This window comes from Diuraphis noxia, unplaced genomic scaffold (assembly GCF_037042655.1).
Source record: "Diuraphis noxia isolate RWA-SAM2 unplaced genomic scaffold, SU_Dnox_SAM2 contig0005, whole genome shotgun sequence".
NCBI lineage: Eukaryota > Metazoa > Arthropoda > Insecta > Hemiptera > Aphididae > Diuraphis > Diuraphis noxia.
Genome location: NW_028301715.1, coordinates 49,994,458 through 50,014,792, shown reverse-complemented (window position 1 = coordinate 50,014,792; position 20,335 = coordinate 49,994,458). Strand labels below are relative to the sequence as shown.

At 29.8% G+C, this 20,335-nt stretch overlaps 1 long non-coding RNA gene across 4 annotated transcripts in view; it reads right to left on the bottom strand.

Annotated features, from left to right (window-relative positions):
* Positions 1-759: 759 nt before the first annotated feature.
* LOC149055474 (uncharacterized) overlaps positions 760-20,335 on the bottom strand; it is a 27,537-nt gene continuing 7,961 nt past the window's right edge. The window contains exons 4-6 of one of the 4 annotated variants that reach the window (XR_016192138.1): positions 11,629-11,726; positions 1,328-3,931; positions 760-1,077 (exon numbers count right to left, since the gene is read on the bottom strand). This is a non-coding gene — a long non-coding RNA (uncharacterized LOC149055474). The remainder of the gene's footprint in view (positions 1,078-1,327; positions 3,932-11,628; positions 11,727-20,335) is intronic. The other 3 variants (XR_016192137.1, XR_016192136.1, XR_016192139.1) reach the window with 3 other exon arrangements.

Genomic DNA, 20,335 nt, shown 5'->3' with positions numbered 1-20,335 from the left:
CCATAATGTACTATTGCCACTTTTCAAAATGTTCAGGAATCACGATTTTCTATTGTATACTGTTGTTAAACAGTAGAAAAAAGGTAAAATATGTTAAAAATTCAGAAAAATATACTTATTATACTTCTCAAGTCAAAATTACCTTAAAATTATTATTTTATTATTTTAATTGATAATTTTAAATGTTGGTTGCGCCATAGGGTACTATTTCCATCCAATAGTACACTTTGACTTACTTAAGAATTTAGAGAATAGTGAACCAAGTTTTTCCAAAATGTACTTATTCCATAATTTCCTACAGATGTTGAATAGTATTTATGAAATAAAACCCAATGGTCAAAATTAAGTAGCCTTTTTTGAATAAAGTATGATGGATGAAAACAGTTAAGTTGTAAAGTTTGTCTTCAAACATATTGCCAATACAAATATTTTACAGTTTTTGCCTTTTGGATAGCATGGTACCGAATAACTAATAAATAATAACCTTAATAATAAAACAAACTTTTTTTTTTTACAATATTCCTTGTGAATCAGAATCTATGAATTCATTAATAAAGGTAAAAGGAGAAATTACTAAAATAAAACAAATAAAATAATTTAACAATATTAGATATTATCTTTATCTTTATCAAATATATTATTACACAATAAAAAAAAAAATGTTCATTGAAAATGAATATCAATATAATTATAATATAATATAATAGAACATATTTTAAAGTATTATGTACATATTACCCACCCTATTTATCAGTAACCTGTTAAAAAGTAGGTAATATATTAAAAAAAAATTGAATTCATACACCTTAACAAAAATGTCATGCTTATTATAATAAGTTATGAATACAAAACTTTATTTACTTATATTTAACTCATTAGTTTTTTGAAGACATAGTATTTATATTATAATTTTATTATAGAATATTAATTATTAATTATTATACTAGGTACACATTTGATTGTATCTACCTCCTGTAGCCATTGATGAATATTCTTATCATTATTTGATACATTATTTTCAACAGCAATATCTGGTAGATGGGGTATTGTTGAGGTATTACCGTCTTCAGTAGTATCCTGTTATAACATTTTAAATTTTAATAAAATATAATTCATACATACAAAATGTCATGTTAACATTATAATAATGAGTAATGAATACAAAACTGCATACTGTTTATACCTAATACACTAAATGTAATAGTTTTATAAGACTTTATAAGTTATAGCTATATTAGTTTTAGGTATAAACATATTATTATTGTTAAAGCATTATAAATTTAGGTACATACTAACTACTACAAATTATGAATACTAAATATCTTACCATTACTCTTGCATTTTTTATTAAATTTCTTATGCGGCCTTTCGAAGTCATCTTTACGTTTAAGGAAGACGTGTTTATAAGGCAATGGCATGTAAAAATAATTGTTTTAAGCCTCAAAAGCAAAATAAAATTTAAACTATTATCTATCACGTATTCATTAATGATAACAGCCAAGTTTTGGAGCGAATTTGATGGTATAATGATGAAGTTAGAAACGTTCTATTATGTTTTACCTTTTAGGTTATTATAATCACTATATGAAAATGTAAATCCGCACAGCTATAGTGATAACATGAAGTTAGAATAAATATAAACTCAAAATTTAAATAAGGAATAACTTTTTCATTTGTAACACATGGCAATAGTGCATCTTGAATATAACCGATGTACTAAATTTCCTTTTTATCATGGGCAATAGTACGTTATGACGTAGTCTGGATATAGTACATTTTAAAAAAAAACATGGAAATAGTTCTTTTTGAAATATTTCTATGGTCTGATTTTTAAATTACCATGGGCAATAGTACATTTTGGTCAAATTGATAGATTCAGTACACATAGTACATTCTGATAAATTCTCCCCATCGGCAGTAGTGCATTTTGACGCAATCTTAGTATTTGTAATCAATTTATTGATAGGAAATAGTACGTTTAGGCATAATTTGATGGTTTCAAACGATTCCCCGCCATTTAAACTATATGTTTTGATGTATAACACATATATTCAATTTTTGGCAATAGTACACTTTGGAATGTCGCCCCTCAATTACAAGTTACGTATAATAACACTTTTAAACTTTTACCATATTATTAATAGTCAATATATTAAAGTATCACCTGCGCTAATGAAAATAAGAAAAAATAAAAATACTAAAACGAAAATTGATGATAGTGTAATTATTCTTATACAAGTTACGGTTATGTAATGGTTTAGTTATGGGTAAAAGATTTCTTGTCACTTGTTTGTGGCGGATTGTATATAACACTTGATATAGATTGAACGTGGTTCAAACTATTCTATATTATTTCTCGATATCTCCAAGAAATATTCATAATTCTCACAAAACTGGTGAAGTAGTAACTTTTGGATAAAGCCAATAAAAACTAATCTAATATGATTTACTTAAAAAAAATTACACTCTGGGGAAGTAAAACTTCTTTCATAAGTATTGGGTCCTTTAAATCATAAGTGAGATAGGGAAGGAGTGAAAAAAATCAGTACGAAAAAAACACATAAAACACACACTGAAAATATTAATTAAAAAAAACAAAGAAAAGTACGTTTATTAACTGCAATAGATTTTACAATGATATTTCTTGTATTTCCAATCTGTCATCTTGTGGTTCTATCGGTGCAACTGCAGTTATTATTGGTTTATGGTAACTAAAGTAGGAAATGTAGTTCTGTGATTGAACACCATGAAGATGTCGTGTAAAGATCGCATCTATTGTGGTGCCAGATTTTGTCATAGGAATCGTTGGATCATTATTCATTTTTGACTGGAGTTTTTCTCGCAGGAAAATTTTTAATGGTTCCGTAATCTTCGGAGTCAAACCTAACATTAAAGTTCCCACTTAAAATCATCGATAATTTATCCCGGTGCCAAGTAATGTTGAGCCTCAGGTAGTCAGGTGTATATTAAAGCAACCATGAATTGGATTATATCTGTTATGTTTTTATTTGGTGAAATGTAGACTGCTACAATAATTATAAGTTTTCCATTTGGCCTTTTACACTCAGCGATACATATTTCATCGATTCCTGTTGATATTGCTGCATGCAAATCCGACGATTGTCCTCTTATCAAGTGAATAGCAGGAGTGACAAGGTATGTAAAAAAGTACTGTGTCTTTAGTATTATGATAAATAGCTACTTCTCCATGTGATACACCTGGTCGTCTATATTTTACCACACGTTTGAAAGTTGGAATATTGATATCCTCATCGATGCCGTTAGAGTGTTTTTGATACACCTCTGAGAAAATCAAAATTTTTTAATTTTCCAAAACGTTATCACAAATTTCAGGACAATGGGTTTCAAGACCTCGACAATTAAAACTGTGAATTGACAGTCCCTCTTGATGAATTGATGAATTCATTAATTCGTCTATCAATTGTTATAAGTGGTTGGGCAAAAAGCCTTTTAAATTCATCACGAAGACATGATCTAGATTCTGTAATTCTTCGACCATGATAGAATTCCTTTTAATCATTTTGAGTGATGATAAACAGTCCTCCTAGACTAGAAACTCGTGACAAAGCTACATAAAGCAAAGATAGTGAGTGCCTCCTGTCATATTCATATACCACTTGACCATAAATACCTCCTTGTGATTTGTGAATAGTTGTAGCACATGCACAAACCACAGGTATATGAGAACGCTTCAGATGGATAGTTTTACTTTGATTCAACTGGACGCTGTTGGACTAATTGGCAATCATATGTGCTGAGTATTTTATTCATATTTTTGTCCCTATCTGTGGAGTATCAGGATAATCAAGCCACGCGGCAATTACATGTCCATCATCATTTTTATCGATTTCTCGTGTAGCTACCGATATTCTTATTTTAAAGTTATTCAAAAACTAATGACTGTAATAACCTGAAATTTACATTTTATTAATTGCACTAAATGATATAATTATTTTTACTATTGACAGCACGATTCAAAAATTGATTATTGGAATTCATACAATTTAAGAGTATCTAATCTACCCGTTTCCCAATAAAAATATGTTCTCAGATTATTTAGAATTTAAAATAATCATTCAATTATACGTTAATCGATTTTTAACACTCACAGCCCCCCCCCCCCCCCAAGAAAACAATAATTGAAAATTTTTAAATTTGTTTGATATAGTTCTGCCAGCGAATAAAGGCAAGTGACCGTCGCTTGCAGTTAAATTTATTTAACAAAAAGGTCCCATAAGACATATACTTTATTATATTTTATTGAAGAAGTGAGTGTATTGATTTTATTTAAAATCATAAAAATTACAATATCAATTTACAAGTTTTACAGTTATATTTATTCAAATATAAAATGATAGAAACAGCTTCGAATAAAAATATTCTAACCTAGCTATACCATAAATTTTAGATTCTGAGCCGAGCGATTTTACATTGAATTGTAATTTATTTATTCATTTATTTTTTGTGTCTTTTTACACGACGATTTGTCGAAATAATAATGCTTTGATTTTAAACTTCCGGTTAGATAATGAATCTGGTTAGTGTATTGGCGAGTTTATTTTTTTTATTCCAAGACGTTTTCAAAAGCATCGGGCAAAAAAGAAAAGAAATTAAGTTTTAATTTTGATTTTTTATAAACAACAGTTAAAAAATATTAAAAATATAAAGTAAAAATTTTTTTTATTAATTCCAAATTTTGACAAAAATAGGTAAAACTCAATAACATTTGTAATTTATTTAGTGTTGGAAATTTATAAAAATTAAATCTTTTATATCTAAGATTTGAAAATTAAATACAAGATTCTTCATGAGTTTGTGTACTTTTATCAAATAAAAATTTCTACCGAAATCTCAAATTAAATGTTTATGACCATTTGAATTACAACATTGGATATTCACTCGATTTCTCGTGTAGCTACCGATATTCTTATTTTAAAGTTATTCAAAAACAAATGACTGTAATAACCTGAAATTTACATTTTATTAATTGCACTAAATGATATAATTATTTTTACTATTGACAGCACGATTCAAAAATTGATTATTGGAATTCATACAATTTAAGAGGAAATTTGAATTTAGTCTCAAAAGTGTAATATTATCGAGACCATGTATTCAATGTATTGTACGTATTGAAATACTAACATAAACATATTTATGAAAATTTAAATTATTTAGTGGATATTCAACGTTTTGATAATAATCATTTTTTTTTCTATACCTTATATTATTCTCCTGGGCCACGTATACAATGTCGATTGTACGTCTGTATTTAATGTAACAACGAACACAGAGTGGCATATTTAATTTGCAATACCTATTATTTAAACAGTTGATATTGTATTACTATATTGTTTTTCAATCGTTGTGTTTCTTCTTTAAAACATTTAAAAATATTCTAACCTATAACAATTTTATATTATGAGACCTTCTTATTGCAACTATAATAACATATTTATCCATCTAGTTATAACGTTTTGCTTGATCATAAATCTTGAAAACTTAATACAAGGTCCTGCAGTTCTAATAAAAGAAAATCAAAATATTAAGATAAATTTATAATTCTCACAAATTTGGCAAAGTAAAGATGTTTAGTAGGCATCTTTTTTTGTATTGAGGTACAAACTACAAAACTTAACGTAAAAAAAAAAAAATGTTCATTTACTTATAATACCTTAAATTTAATTTTTTTTGGTTTTAAATATTTTTGTTTACCTGTGTTTTAACTTTTTCATTCAGAATTAAATTTATGCTTGGTAACAAATCGTTACAATCCACAATAGGTATGCCAAACAACGAAGCATCGGTTTTCCATTGAAATATGTATCTAATCTACCCGTTTCCCAATAAAAATATGTTCTCAGATTATTTAGAATTTAAAATAATCATTCAATTATACGTTAATCGATTTTTAACACTCACAGCCCCCCCCCCCCCCAAGAAAACAATTATTGAAAATTTTTAAATTTGTTTGATATAGTTCTGCCAGCGAATAAAGGCAAGTGACCGTCGCTTGCAGTTAAATTTATTTAACAAAAAGGTCCCATAAGACATATACTTTATTATATTTTATTGAAGAAGTGAGTGTATTGATTTTATTTAAAATCATAAAAATTACAATATCAATTTACAAGTTTTACAGTTATATTTATTCAAATATAAAATGATAAAAACAGCTTCGAATAAAAATATTCTAACCTAGCTATACCATAAATTTTAGATTCTGAGCCGAGCGATTTTACATTGAATTGTAATTTATTTATTCATTTATTTTTTGTGTCTTTTTACACGACGATTTGTCGAAATAATAATGCTTTGATTTTAAACTTCCGGTTAGATAATGAATCTGGTTAGTGTATTGGCGAGTTTATTTTTTTTATTCCAAGACGTTTTCAAAAGCATCGGGCAAAAAAGAAAAGAAATTAAGTTTTAATTTTGATTTTTTATAAACGACAGTTAAAAAATATTAAAAATATAAAGTAAAAATAACCGAAATAACCTAACCTAACCGAAATCGATTTTGATGAAAATTGGGTTAACGTAAAAATTCCCGTTTTTTCCTTAAATTTTCATTTGTTTTTCACGGCGCTTTTGAAAACTACTGGAAAATTTTTACTTTTTACTCCCCAAAGCACCATTTAGGTTCACTTTCCTATCAGAAAAGATACTGTTGAAGAAAATCTAAGCATTTTTACTGTCCTAAAACGTGATGACAAACACAAAAAAATAAAAAAACACACATCATTGTATAATCAATACATTCATTGCTCCGCTCAGTATCTAAAAAAAGTATTTGAATACATATTCATATTATTACATTTATTCGAATACTTAACAATTTTACAAGACTGAACTGCATTCTGCAAGCATAACGTCGTGTCCTACGTGAATCCGGCGAGGGCGGCGAGAGCGAACGAATTCTATTCTGACTATGCTGTTCCGCCGCAGTGCGGTGCGTCCGGTACTCCGATGCGGCGAAATACAAGCTGTTTTGTTTTTTTCACCGCACTCGCCGGACTCACGTAGGACACGACGTAAAACGTTCTTTTCAATTGGGAATAATAAAAATCTAGCCCGTCTGACTAGCAGCGCTCGGCGGTTTTATTAACTACGCGGACCGTAACTAGTTCTGACCGCTGATACGGCGCGCGATGCTTAACCTGTTCTTTATGCTATGGATGGAGCCACGGCGAATTATGGTCCACACAAAAAGTTTTTGCCGATATCATCGACGAGTCTCTTGATTAGGTGCTTAATCTGCGCATGCGCGAGGTTATACGAGATTACGCGATGTTTATCATATGGATTATTAATGATATTAATTATTAATATGATCTAAGATAATATCAAATATTATATAAGTCTTAAATACAAATTACGCGTATGCCGTATAATACACGAAAAAATAAAATAAAATACCGTATTCAGGCGTATTCTGATATCTAATTCCCCAGCTGGTAAATATGCGACGATTAACCTCACACATGCGCATATCGAGCACCTAATCAAGAGACTCGTCGATGATATCAGCAACAAAAAAATACGCCGTGGCTCCAACCATAGTATATTAGTATATGGTCCATGGTTGAAATCTTGAAATATACAAGGTTATTGCATATATACCCCTTCTCTACCAAATATTTGATGATAATAACAAAAATGGCAGCGTAAAGGGAGCCAATCATAATCGAGTATATATGCGCGGTAATTTTGAATATTATAAAGTGTATTTTCCAATTTCTATGATAAGAAAAATTGATATAATTGTAATATTTGTGATATCCCTTTACGCAGCCATTTTGTATCTGATGATAACAATTTTTGTCGATATGCAATAACAAGGAGCGTTTAAACACAGAACTGAACCGTGACCTTTCTGCGCATGCGCGAGTACCATATCAAGAATTGGAATCTCTTATCATTTTATCAATATCATAGAATTAATATTCATTAAAACTTTTAAAACTTAATTAATTTTTTAATATGAATTATGAATATGTTTACGAATAAATTTAATTATTATAAAAACTTTTTTGATAAGAAGGTACAAGTTAATAATTCCATTAATGAGTGCCAGTGAACAATACTTATGAAAATGTAATATGATGTAGTTTTTATATTATTTTATTTTGTATACATAATAATATGATAAATGATTAAAGTAAACTCGAATTCATAAAGATGGAAGATTGTACGCTAAAAAAACTGAAAAGTAAATAATGGAAATGCCAAAATTATTTACAGTAGAATCTTGAATATCTAAACTTTTTAAGACTACCTATCTATTTTTGATGGTTGGAATTTAATACATATGAAATATATGTTCACTCATATTTATGTCGGGATAGCAGAGCATTTGGATACATAAATTAATGCATATTGATGTTTAGATAATAGCCCTAATTTTGATTTAATTTTTTTTTTTTTTAATCATTATGTATTTTTAGTTTAAGTTATTAATGAAATAAAACATATTCATAATTCATATTAAAAAAAGCGGGTAAGTCGTGGATGTCGCTCTGCTGTACAGTAGGTTACTGTAATGGATGGGATTAAATTTGAATGCAATGATAGGTATCATTGTATACGAAAAACGATTCTGAACGGAGATGATTTGTCAGTCTAGGATATATTATATTTAAATATTGTCATATATTCTATTTTGAAACAAATATTTTATTTTTCAATTAAGACGCATTTTGCATAAGACATGGTTAATCAATTAATGTAGTTATCATAATTCATAATACCTTATATATACGAATACCTGGTTTGAAGATAAATCGTTATCATTACGCGATTTCATAAAAATTTAAAACTTGAACGCTAAAACATTTTTCCTATAATGACGCTTCAAATTTTCTCAATAGCTATTCGAAGCAAAACTTGTGGAAAACTTGTTGTTAAATTTTATAACCTTAGATATAAATACAAATAATATTATATGAATTTTGAACTACAAAATAATTTGCAAATATTCATGGTTTTGACGAATTTTTGTCAATATTTGAAATTCAAATGCTAATAAAAATTTAATTTGAAATTCCGGTGGACATTTTTTTTGTGATAAAGATTGAAAAATTTGTAAGGAATCTTTCATTAAATTTTCAAATCTTACATTTAAAAAGAAAATTTTTTATGGATTTCTAGCTTATAATAATTTGCGAATTTACGTGATTTTTACGAATATGTTGTCAAAATTAAAATTTAAATGCTAGTAAAAAAAAATGTGACTATACATTTCTTGTATTTTTCAACTGCTATTGTAAAAATATTTTAGGAGCCTTGTATTCAATTTTCAAATCTTAGGTATAAAAGGAAAATTTTTTATGAATTTCGATCTAAGATGATTTGAACATTGCCGTAATTTTTATGTATTTAGTCAAAATTTGAACTATAAATGCTTATAAAAAAAATGTGTGACTATATATTTATTTTATTTTTCAACTGCTATTGTAAAAATATATTATGAGCCTTGTATTAAATTCACAAATCTTAGATTTAAAAAGAAAAACTTTTATGAATTTCTATCTAAGATAATTTGAACATTGCCGTAATTTTTATGTATTTAGTCAAAATTTGAATTTTAAATGCTTATAAAAAAAATTGTGCCTATGTATTTTTATAATTTTTTGATTACTATAAGAATAACTTATGAGGAACTTTGTATTCAATTTTCAAGTATTTTGATAGGGCCAAAAAAATTTTATCGACCCTTCCAAAAAAATTTTCAGAAATATTGAAAATTTCAGTTGTCTATAAATATCGCAAAAAAGTCAAAATATTTTGAAAATTAAATCATGTAAAGAAAATGCCAATCTTAATAACTGGTAAAATTTTCAAGTATCTAGGACTCATACTTTTTGAATAATAACAAATATTTAAAATCGTTTCAGGATAAATCGTTATCGTTACACTATTTCGTAAAAATTTAAAATTCAAACGCAATTAAAATTTTTCCTATAATGACCCTTCGAGTTTTCTCTATAGCTACTTGAAGTAAAACTTATGGAAAACTTAGTGATGTATTCTTAATCTTTAGTTATAAACACAAAAAATTTTATGATTTTTCAGCTTCAAAATTACATGCAAATTTTCACATTTTCGACAGATTTCGTAAAAATTTGAACTATAAACGCTTATAAAAAAAAATTGTGCCTATGTATTTTTATAATTTTTTAATCACTTTAAGAATAACTTATGAGGAACTTTGTATTAAATTTTCAAGTATTTTGATAGGGCCAAAAAATTTTATCGACACTTCAAAAAAAAATTTTCAGACAAATTGAAAATTTCAGTCGTCTATAAATATCTCAAAAAAAGTCAAAATATTTTGAAAATTTAATCATGTAAAGAAAATACCAATCCTAATAACTGGTAAAATTATCAAGTATCTAGGACTTATACTTTTTGAATAATAACAAATATTTAAAATCGTTTCAGGATAAATCGTTATCGTTACGCTATTTCGTAAAAATTTAAAATTCAAACGCACTTAAAATTTTTTCTATAATGATACATCGAGTTTTCTCTATAGCTACTTGAAGGAAAACTTATGGAGAACATAGTGTTGTATTTTTAATCCTTAGTTATAAACGCAAAAAATTTTATGATTTTTCAACTTCAAAATTACTTGCAAATTTTCGTGTTTTCGACAGATCTCGTAAAATTTTGAACTATAAAAGCTTATTAAAAAAAATTGTGACTTACGATTTTTAATTTTTTTTAGCTACAATAAGAAAAACTCATAAGGAACCTTGTATTAAATTTTCAAGTTTTTTTGGTCGTCCAACATTTTTTTACCGACACTTCAAAAAAAAAGTGTAAATTTCAGTGGTCTATAAATAACTCAAAAAAATTCAAAAGGATAGAGAACACTAACATAAACATTTGGTGAAAATTTCAAGTATTTAAAGTGATTATTTTTTGAATTACAACCATATAAAAAAATCGATTTGGTCGAAAACTGATTTTGCGTAAAAGTTCCCGTTTTTCTGTCATTTTTTTTTTGTTTTTCTCGATTTTTTTGAAAACTGTTGGAAAATGTTTACTTTTGACCTCTATAATGCACCAAGGATCTTAAATTTTACATCGGAAACCACCCCCAAAGTTTGAAATCAAAGCATTATTTCGACTAGTTATGCTGTACACAGACACAAAAAAAAAAAAAAAAAACACACATCATTGTAAAATTTGCAAAAATAGATTTTTTCTAGGGACAAAATGATCAAGCGTTTAAACAAAATTTAAAAATAAGTTAATATATTTACACATATATAATATTATCTTAGAAAGATCTTTTTCAACAATCTCTTTTATGGTTATTATTGTTTATAATATTTATGTAGTACAAAAATAGTAGTATAATATTTTATTAGAAAACTAACTATTATACTTCTACAATTAATATAAGAAAATTTTGTCGATAGTATTATCTATATTATCTATATATTATCTATCCAAAACTCTTAGAGAGTAATAAGTGCCAGAGAAAGAAAAGAAGAAATTTTTACTCTATTAAAAGTCTTGCTAATAATTTGTGATGATATTTTCTTATATGCATATTAGTTGAATATAATTTTAAAATTGTTTTATGTATATACTCACGAAGACATGAAGTTATTTACTATTACTTATTATGCATCGTATTATATGTTTCAGGTGTCTGAGTCCAAGATCTGCATATTTCTACGAGTTTCCTCCTGCTGGTAAATAAACGTACTTTTATTTTACTTTATTTTCATAAGTATTGTTCACTGGAACTCATTAATGGAATTATTAACTTGTACCTTCTTATCAAAAAAGTTTTTATAATAATTAAATTTATTCGTAAACATATTCATAATTCATATTAAAAAAGTAATTAAGTTTTAAAAGTTTTAATGAATTCTATGATATCGATAAAATGATAAGAGATTCCAATTCTTGATATGGTACTCGCGCATGCGCAGAAAGGCCACGGTTCAGTTCTGTGTTTAGACCATAGACATATAAATATATTATATATTATATATTTATATGTCTATGGTTTAGAGTCTAAACTTTAGACGCTCCTCAATAACCTTGTATATTTCAACCATGATATGGTCTAAGGGTGATACAGTCGCGCTGCTGGTGGCTAGTGGTCGTTCACTGACACTCGGTGTTCCGGTGGGAGTGGTGATAGGACATTTTTTTTTCTAATATTATTGTTTATCTATCTTATTGTTATCGAATATGACCGTTATGGGTATTGTTAAATTGAGATAAAATTTCGTTTTGACTTCTGGTTTTTACTGTTGGGTTTGTAAAATTGCCCAGTAGCAGTAAATTGAACGAATATTTAAGCATTAATAAGTCGAAAACGGATTACTCAAATTAAATTCTGTAAACGTTAATATTATTTTTTTCAGTATGTTAATAGATTTTCGTGATCGAAAATAGGTATTGCCATTTGAAAATCGAAAGTTGATAGTGTTTTAGAAAATAAGGGAGAAAGTTAAAATTATCAGAATTGTAACACACTCTAAAATAGTAAAACCTAGAAAGTAAAAAAAAAAGTTATTTTAAAATTCCTTATACTTCCCGAGATATTAACTGGTTCACGATAAAAAAAATCACCCTGTATAACATAGTCCTTGAAAATGGTTTTATAAAAATTTTAAAAATAACATTAAATATTTAATCTAAAAAGTACTTGATATACTATCAGACGATTGTTAAAAATTATTAAAGTGTTAGTAGATTAATATTTATTATTACAATTTTCATGACCCTACCCATGATAAAAGAACATGGTATGATGACATTTAAGTGATACGCCTTCGTGTGACATTATCACTTATCATCAATAAATGATATCATTAATTAATAATTTGTATTATATATTTTTATATTTGGTATCCAATTTTATATTTCCGTATTAAAAATTATAATAGTAACATTTATAACTACAGTTAACAATATTAACTGTTGAGAAATATTAAGAAAATGGAGTTTGTTTTTGCATTAATCAACAAAATTATTAAAAATGGGTGGTTCAACAGTATTCCACTTGATCTTTTTACTTCCACTAAGGCAACTTGTAAAGCAGCAAACCAGCATATTTGTATTATATTATTAACAAGTCAATAAGTAAACAGACAACAATGAACAAAACACTCGAGTTAAATAAAACAAAAAGATATGAGTAGTAAGTATGTGATGCCTTTTGGTAATACGGTATCAACACAGTATCATGTAATATTTTCATAATATAAAATATTGGAGCCAAAATTATTACGACCAATGAAATAACGAGAACTACAGTAGGCGTGGTGCGCTAGAATTGACGAGAACACGTATCGATGTCATCATACCACAGGTTATATGAAAACAGATTGTGCACTTCCTATGCTGCAATGTAAAAAATGAATACGGTACTGTGATTGGTCTCCGCCCAAATCAGTGTGACTACAAACACAAATACTAAATTATTGAGTATACATACATACCATATTATTGAAATTTGAATTTTGATTTTGCTCCGAGAACTTTTCAATTTCAATTTCAACTCAATAATAATAATATTATATTTTGGTAAAAGTAATATAGAAATAAAATAAGCAAATTGTTGTCTACAAATAAATATTAATTTACATTTTCACAATTCCAATCAATAAATTAACAATTAAAAGTAAATACATATTATACATTTATTATTAAGGGGGTCGCAGCAGACGAATTTTTCAAGCGTTTTAGACCAATAAGCGGTAGTAAATTACACATACTTTGGAATGTCCGATTTTAATTTTTTATACATGTATGAACTCTTTGACAAAATATCTAGGTTATTTAGGAAGTCGATTTTCAATTTTCAATTTTAAAAGACCTTAAAATAACGATTTTTTTTTCAAAAATTCCATGAAATAATTACGTTACATTTGTATTTATTTTTGGCACATCTAATTTTAAATCGAAAAAGTGATTCCTAAAGAGCATAGTCTAGAAGTTTATAAATTCAACCATTTTTTCAAAATTACAATCGGCCTTCAGGAAGTATGTTTAATTTACTACCGCTTTTAGTAGTTTTTATAGCATTGCAAACATGAATATTATATTTCACTTTTCGTAAAGTATTGACATGTTCCTGCGCGTGCGAGAGTTTATTTCTGCGGCGGCTCGCGGCTGCCGACCGGCCGTCATAGATTCTCGGAAGTCGGAAACAATTAGCCGATAAAGATTATTGGATAGGTATAGAACATTACTAATGGGCGACAATAATAATTATATTTTTCCAAATTTAATACAACCCACATATATTTAAATTTCAAGGAAATACAAAGTATAATAACACTATCAATATTTTCGTTATGTAAATTACGATCTAGATTATGTTAGAAACCTTGTAATTTCAAATAATAATAAAGTTTAAAAAAAATATTTTAAAAGAACATTTTTAAATAAGTGCATGTTAAATTTTATTAATTTTTTATTGTATTTATTTTAATAATTTTTGATGTATAAACTATAAATTATATTATAATTTACCTAACGAAAATATTTATATTTAAAAATTTTTTAAAAAATCAGCCTTTTGACTTAAATAAGTGTTTTAACCATATAAATTTTTCTGAAAATCAAATTTACATATTGGCTATATTGAATATTTCGAAAAAAAAATTTATCAATTTTTAAGTTTTTTATTTTTTATTTATTTTTATATGGTTTTAGAATTAATTGATTTAGTAAATGAACGTGAGTTTCCTTTTCCTATCGAGGATGGTTTTTAACACTACTTTTTTAAATAATTGTATTTGTATATAAAAATGTTAAGCAATGTAATAGTTAATAACTATTGTTGGGAGCGTACGTAAATTAGAGTATTATTATTATTATTATCGGCTTAACGAATGTTCGCGAACCGTCGTGCGGTGGCGTGCCGGGTCGCGAACATTCTAGAACCTGTTTCGTTTTTAATAAATATAGGCGACATAGACGACCCCTAGTCAGTCATCGGCCGTCCTAGTACGCGAGCGATTTGTAAGTAATGTTTGAATAGAAATAAACTATTGTAGTAAGAATTCGTCGATCTTTTTGTTTGTGTGTCTGTACGATCGCCGTACACACACACCAGCTCAGGTGTGGGGTACGTTTTAATGAAATTCATTAATTTACGCACCTCCGTAGTCCGTACGATACCGCAGTCAACCGTAAGTTTTTAGTCTGTGTCAAACAGTAAGCGTCGTTTGACACATGACCAACGAAAGTCAGGGCGTAGTTACGAGATCACGTACGTTAGCAGCAAGTCGTTCAGTAAGCGGTCAACAAGTAGAAAGTATGAGTTCGTCAGGAAAGGGTGAAGAACCGATTTCGACACCGGCGACCGGAAGTACGTCGTCGAATGACACTGGTGCAAATGGAGCGGCTGCACCTCAGAATGTTGAACCTACGGTAGACACGAAGCAAATGTTGGAGACATTGATGGTTCAAAACCGTATGTTAATGGAGCTGTTGAATATGCAACAGACAAAGTCGACAAACGAAATAACGTTCGCACCGGATTTTCATAAGTCTATACCTGTATTTGACGGACTAAATCCTGGATTTCAAGCTCTTGATTGGCTGAATACCGTCAACAGTGTAGCTAATTTAAATCAATGGCCCGACAACTTTAAGTTGCAGTCGGTGCGCACGAATCTGGAAGGACCTGCCAAGCATTGGTTTTCGTCACGAAAAATCGTAAGTTGGATCGAGTTTGAAACGCAGTTTAAACGGACTTTTGTTGGAAAAGTTTCAATCGGAGACAGATGGAAAGAAATGGTACGTCGTGTCCAACGCAAAAGTGAAAATGTGCTCGAATATTTTCACGAAAAGGTTCATTTGTGTTCGTTACTTGAATTAAGTTTTCAAGAGACGAAAATGCAAGTGCTCGAAGGTCTGTATTCAAAAGAGTTAAGCGTGCATTTGTTAAGCCGCGACCACGCAGATGTCGACGAATTGTTAAATGATGTTGTTAGTTTCGAACGTTTGGACGCGTCACGCGCGTTACGCATAAGACAACTTACGTCAACGCCGAAAGAACAACAAATCCCTAGGACGCCCACGTTTACGCGTACTTCAGGATCTCGACAGACCACTGCTCCGAGCTCAAATGCTGGCGGACCTGTTAAAATTTGTTTTAATTGTGGCTCAAAGTCACACATTGCATCGTCGTGTACGAAACCACGTATTGAGAAAGGCGCTTGTTATCAGTGCGGGTCAACCACGCACCAACGTTCGAAGTGCCCGAGTCTGACGCGCACAACGTCGACGAAACGCGAAGATGCATTGAAAGGTGGTACAACAACAGAAGGAGATTCCGGAGTGATGAATGTGAATCAAGAACGACCGAAACCAGAACAGGATCACCCGAAGCCGTATGAAGTTGTTTGCGAGTGCAGTTTTCCCGTGGACCAAGACACGTCGTGTGGAATTACGTTCGCTGCGATCATTGATACCGGAAGCCCGATTAGTCTACTAAAACGTGAGTTGTTACCTTATAATTATGATGTTATTAAACCGTTGGAAAATGGTTGTAATTTTTCTGGTATAAACGGTACAAAGTTAGAATTGTTAGGTATTTTTGAAACCGAAATTGTTATTAATGATAATAGATTTAAGTTACGTTTTTATATTGTACCTGATAACACTATGGTAATGAATGCTATATTAGGTAGAGATTTTATTACTAAACCAGGTGTAAGTTTGTGTTTCCAAAATGGTGTTGTAAGATTGAATTTAATCAATGACGTTAATCAAGCAAAAGTGACAGACGGTTTATACCAAATTTTGTGTGTGGATTATGAGCACGAGTTTGAGAGTGTGAAAGAAAAATTGAATGTGAACCCGAAAATGGAATTTACGTATGTAAGTGAATTGGTAGAGTTATACAAAAGTGAGTATGTTTTAGGTAAACGATGTGTACAGGATAGTACTGACCCGAATTTAGAGATGAAATTAGTACTTAAACACGATCAACCTATTTCCTACAGAGCGCGACGCATATCATATAGTGATAGAGAAAAATTAAAAGCTATAATAAGTGATTTGTTGAAAGAGGGTGTGATTAGGCCAAGTAGAAGTCCATACAGCAGTCCAATTGTACTCGTACGAAAGAAAACAGGTGATATTAGGTTATGCGTAGACTATCGTGAGTTAAATAAAATCACCGTCAAAGACAATTTTCCTGCACCTCTTATTGACGACCAAATCGATAAATTGAAAAATAAAAAATATTTTTCGCACATAGATTTAAAAAATGGGTTCCATCATGTTAGGATGAATGAGAAGTCCGTCCCGTTTACCTCTTTCGTAACGCCGTTAGGGCAGTTCGAATATTTAAAAATGCCGTTTGGATTGGCAAATGCACCTAAAGTTTTTTCGAGATTTACACAACAGATTTTTGCCGATTTAATTGATAAAGAAGAGATAATACTGTATATGGACGACATATTAATCGCGACGGAAACTGTTCTAGATCATTTCATTATTTTAAAAAAAGTGTTTAACCTCGCAGCCAAGTTCGATTTGAAGTTTCGGTTAGATAAATGTTCATTTTTGTATGATAGTATAGAGTACTTAGGATATGTGATAAATGAATCAGGTGTACGTCCTAGTCCTAGAAATATAGATTCCGTTACAAATTATCCTGTCCCCAAGAATCAAAAACAGGTACGACAGTTTATCGGATTAGCCAGTTATTTCCGACGATTCATATCCAATTTTTCGTTAGTTGCTAAACCGTTACACAATTTACTGAAGAAAGACACTCAATTTGTTTTCGGTGAAGCTGAACAATGTTCGTTCGATACGTTAAAGAAAAAATTGTCCGAAACGCCCATACTTAGTATATATTCCCCGTCAGCTGAAACAGAATTACACTGTGACGCTAGTTCGTATGGTTATGGCTCAGTACTGTTACAAAGGCAGTCGACCGGGAAACTCCACCCAGTGTTTTACTTTAGTCAACGTACGACAGAGGCCGAATCTCGTTATCATAGCTTTGAATTAGAATGTTTAGCAGTAGTGTATTCAATTAAACGATTTCATGTTTACTTAGCTGGAATACATTTTAAAATTGTGACAGATTGTAATAGCTTAAGGTTAACATTGGACAAGCAGACTATTAATCCCAGAATATCCAGATGGGCTCTTTTATTGCAAAATTATGATTTTGAAATTATTCATCGACCTGGAACGGGAATGGGACACGTTGACGCGTTGAGTAGGTGCCATAATATTTTAATTTTGGAAGCCAATACTTTTGAACAAATATTGGCGATAAAACAAGGAATAGACGAAAATATTGTAAAAATTCGAAATAATTTACAGGTTAGAAGTGATAAAAAATTTGAATTGCGAGAAGGTCTAGTTTATCGCAAAGAGAAAGATAAGTTGTTGTTTTACGTACCACAAACTATGGAAAATAATGTAATTCGGAGTTGCCACGATGACATGGCACACGTAGGAGTAGAAAAAGTGATTGAAAATGTTAGGCGAATATATTGGTTTCCCGAAATGAAATTAAAAGTTCGTAATTATGTACGTAATTGTTTGAAGTGCATAGAATATTCACCGATAGCAGGCAAACGCGAGGGGTATTTACATAGCATTCCGAAAGGTGACCGCCCGTTCTTAACTATTCATGTTGATCACTTAGGACCGTTAGAAAAAACTAAAAATAATAATAAATTTATTTTGGTCGTTATTGATAGTTTTTCTAAGTTCGTACGATGTTATCCGAGTAAGACGACAAAAACTGAAGAAGTGGTATCACATTTAAAAGGATATTTTTGTTCCTATTCAAAACCAAAACGTCTTATTTCCGACAGAGGTACTGCCTTCACGTCAAATGACTTTAAAACATTTTTGGTGTCGGAATCCATTGAACATGTGTTGATAGCAACCGGGACACCTAGAGCAAATGGTCAGGTTGAGGTCGTCAACCGTTCAATAGTGCCAATGTTAGCAAAAATCGCAGAACCGAATGACGAATGGGACAGAGTTATATATAAAGTTGAGTTTGCAATAAATAACACCGTACATAGATCGACCGGACAAACACCTAGTAGATTGTTGTTTGGTATTAATCAAGTAGGAGATGTGAATGATGAACTGAGACATGTGTTAGAGGAAATAAATGAAAATAAATTTGATTTGCTGGAGATCCGAGGAAAAGCGTCCGAACAAATTGTTAAGACACAAACGAAAAGCGAAGAATATTATAATGATAGTCATAAGGAGCCTATAAAATATAATGTTGGTGATTATGTCATGATAAAGAATGTTGATGTGACTCTTGGCGTGAATAAAAAACTCATACCTAAATTTAAAGGACCATATGTCGTGAGAAAAGTACTAGATCATGATAGATATGTTGTCGGAGATATTGAAGGTAACCAAGTTACTCAAAGGCCGTATGAAGGTATAATTGGTCCTGACCAAATGAAAAGTTGGGTAAAAATGGCAAACATACCATAGCGTATCAGTTTTTTTTTTTTTCTCTTTCTTTCCTTACGCAGTACTTATGTTGATTATGTAAACGTGTAATATAATATGTATTGTATTTATTTTTTTTTTTTTTATATTTATTGTGTAAGATATGTAGGCATAATGATTTTATATATATATTTTGTGTCAGATATATTGGTGTAATGATTTTGTATTTTTATATGATTTTGTATTTTTACATTTATTTTGTATTTGTATGTTTATTTTGTATAAGATTTAACAGTTTACTGTATAGTTCCATGTTCGGGACGAACAAAAGTCAGGAAGGCCGAGCTGTTGGGAGCGTACGTAAATTAGAGTATTATTATTATTATTATCGGCTTAACGAATGTTCGCGAACCGTCGTGCGGTGGCGTGCCGGGTCGCGAACATTCTAGAACCTGTTTCGTTTTTAATAAATATAGGCGACATAGACGACCCCTAGTCAGTCATCGGCCGTCCTAGTACGCGAGCGATTTGTAAGTAATGTTTGAATAGAAATAAACTATTGTAGTAAGAATTCGTCGATCTTTTTGTTTGTGTGTCTGTACGATCGCCGTACACACACACCACTATGAAATAACAAAGTGATTCTCTTGTGTAGTATAATGTAATTGTACATTTTTGCGAATTGCAGCGAAAGCCGAGTAGTTAGTACTTTAGTAGGTAATATAATAGTAAAAGATAACGTGCGCAATTGAACATGATAATATTGCCATTTTAATTAGGTATACGTAGTTCTGGGAATTCGTAATACTGTCGACGACCGAATGTCCATGGCACGCGATAATGGATTACACACACTAATGTTCATTTACTACTCACA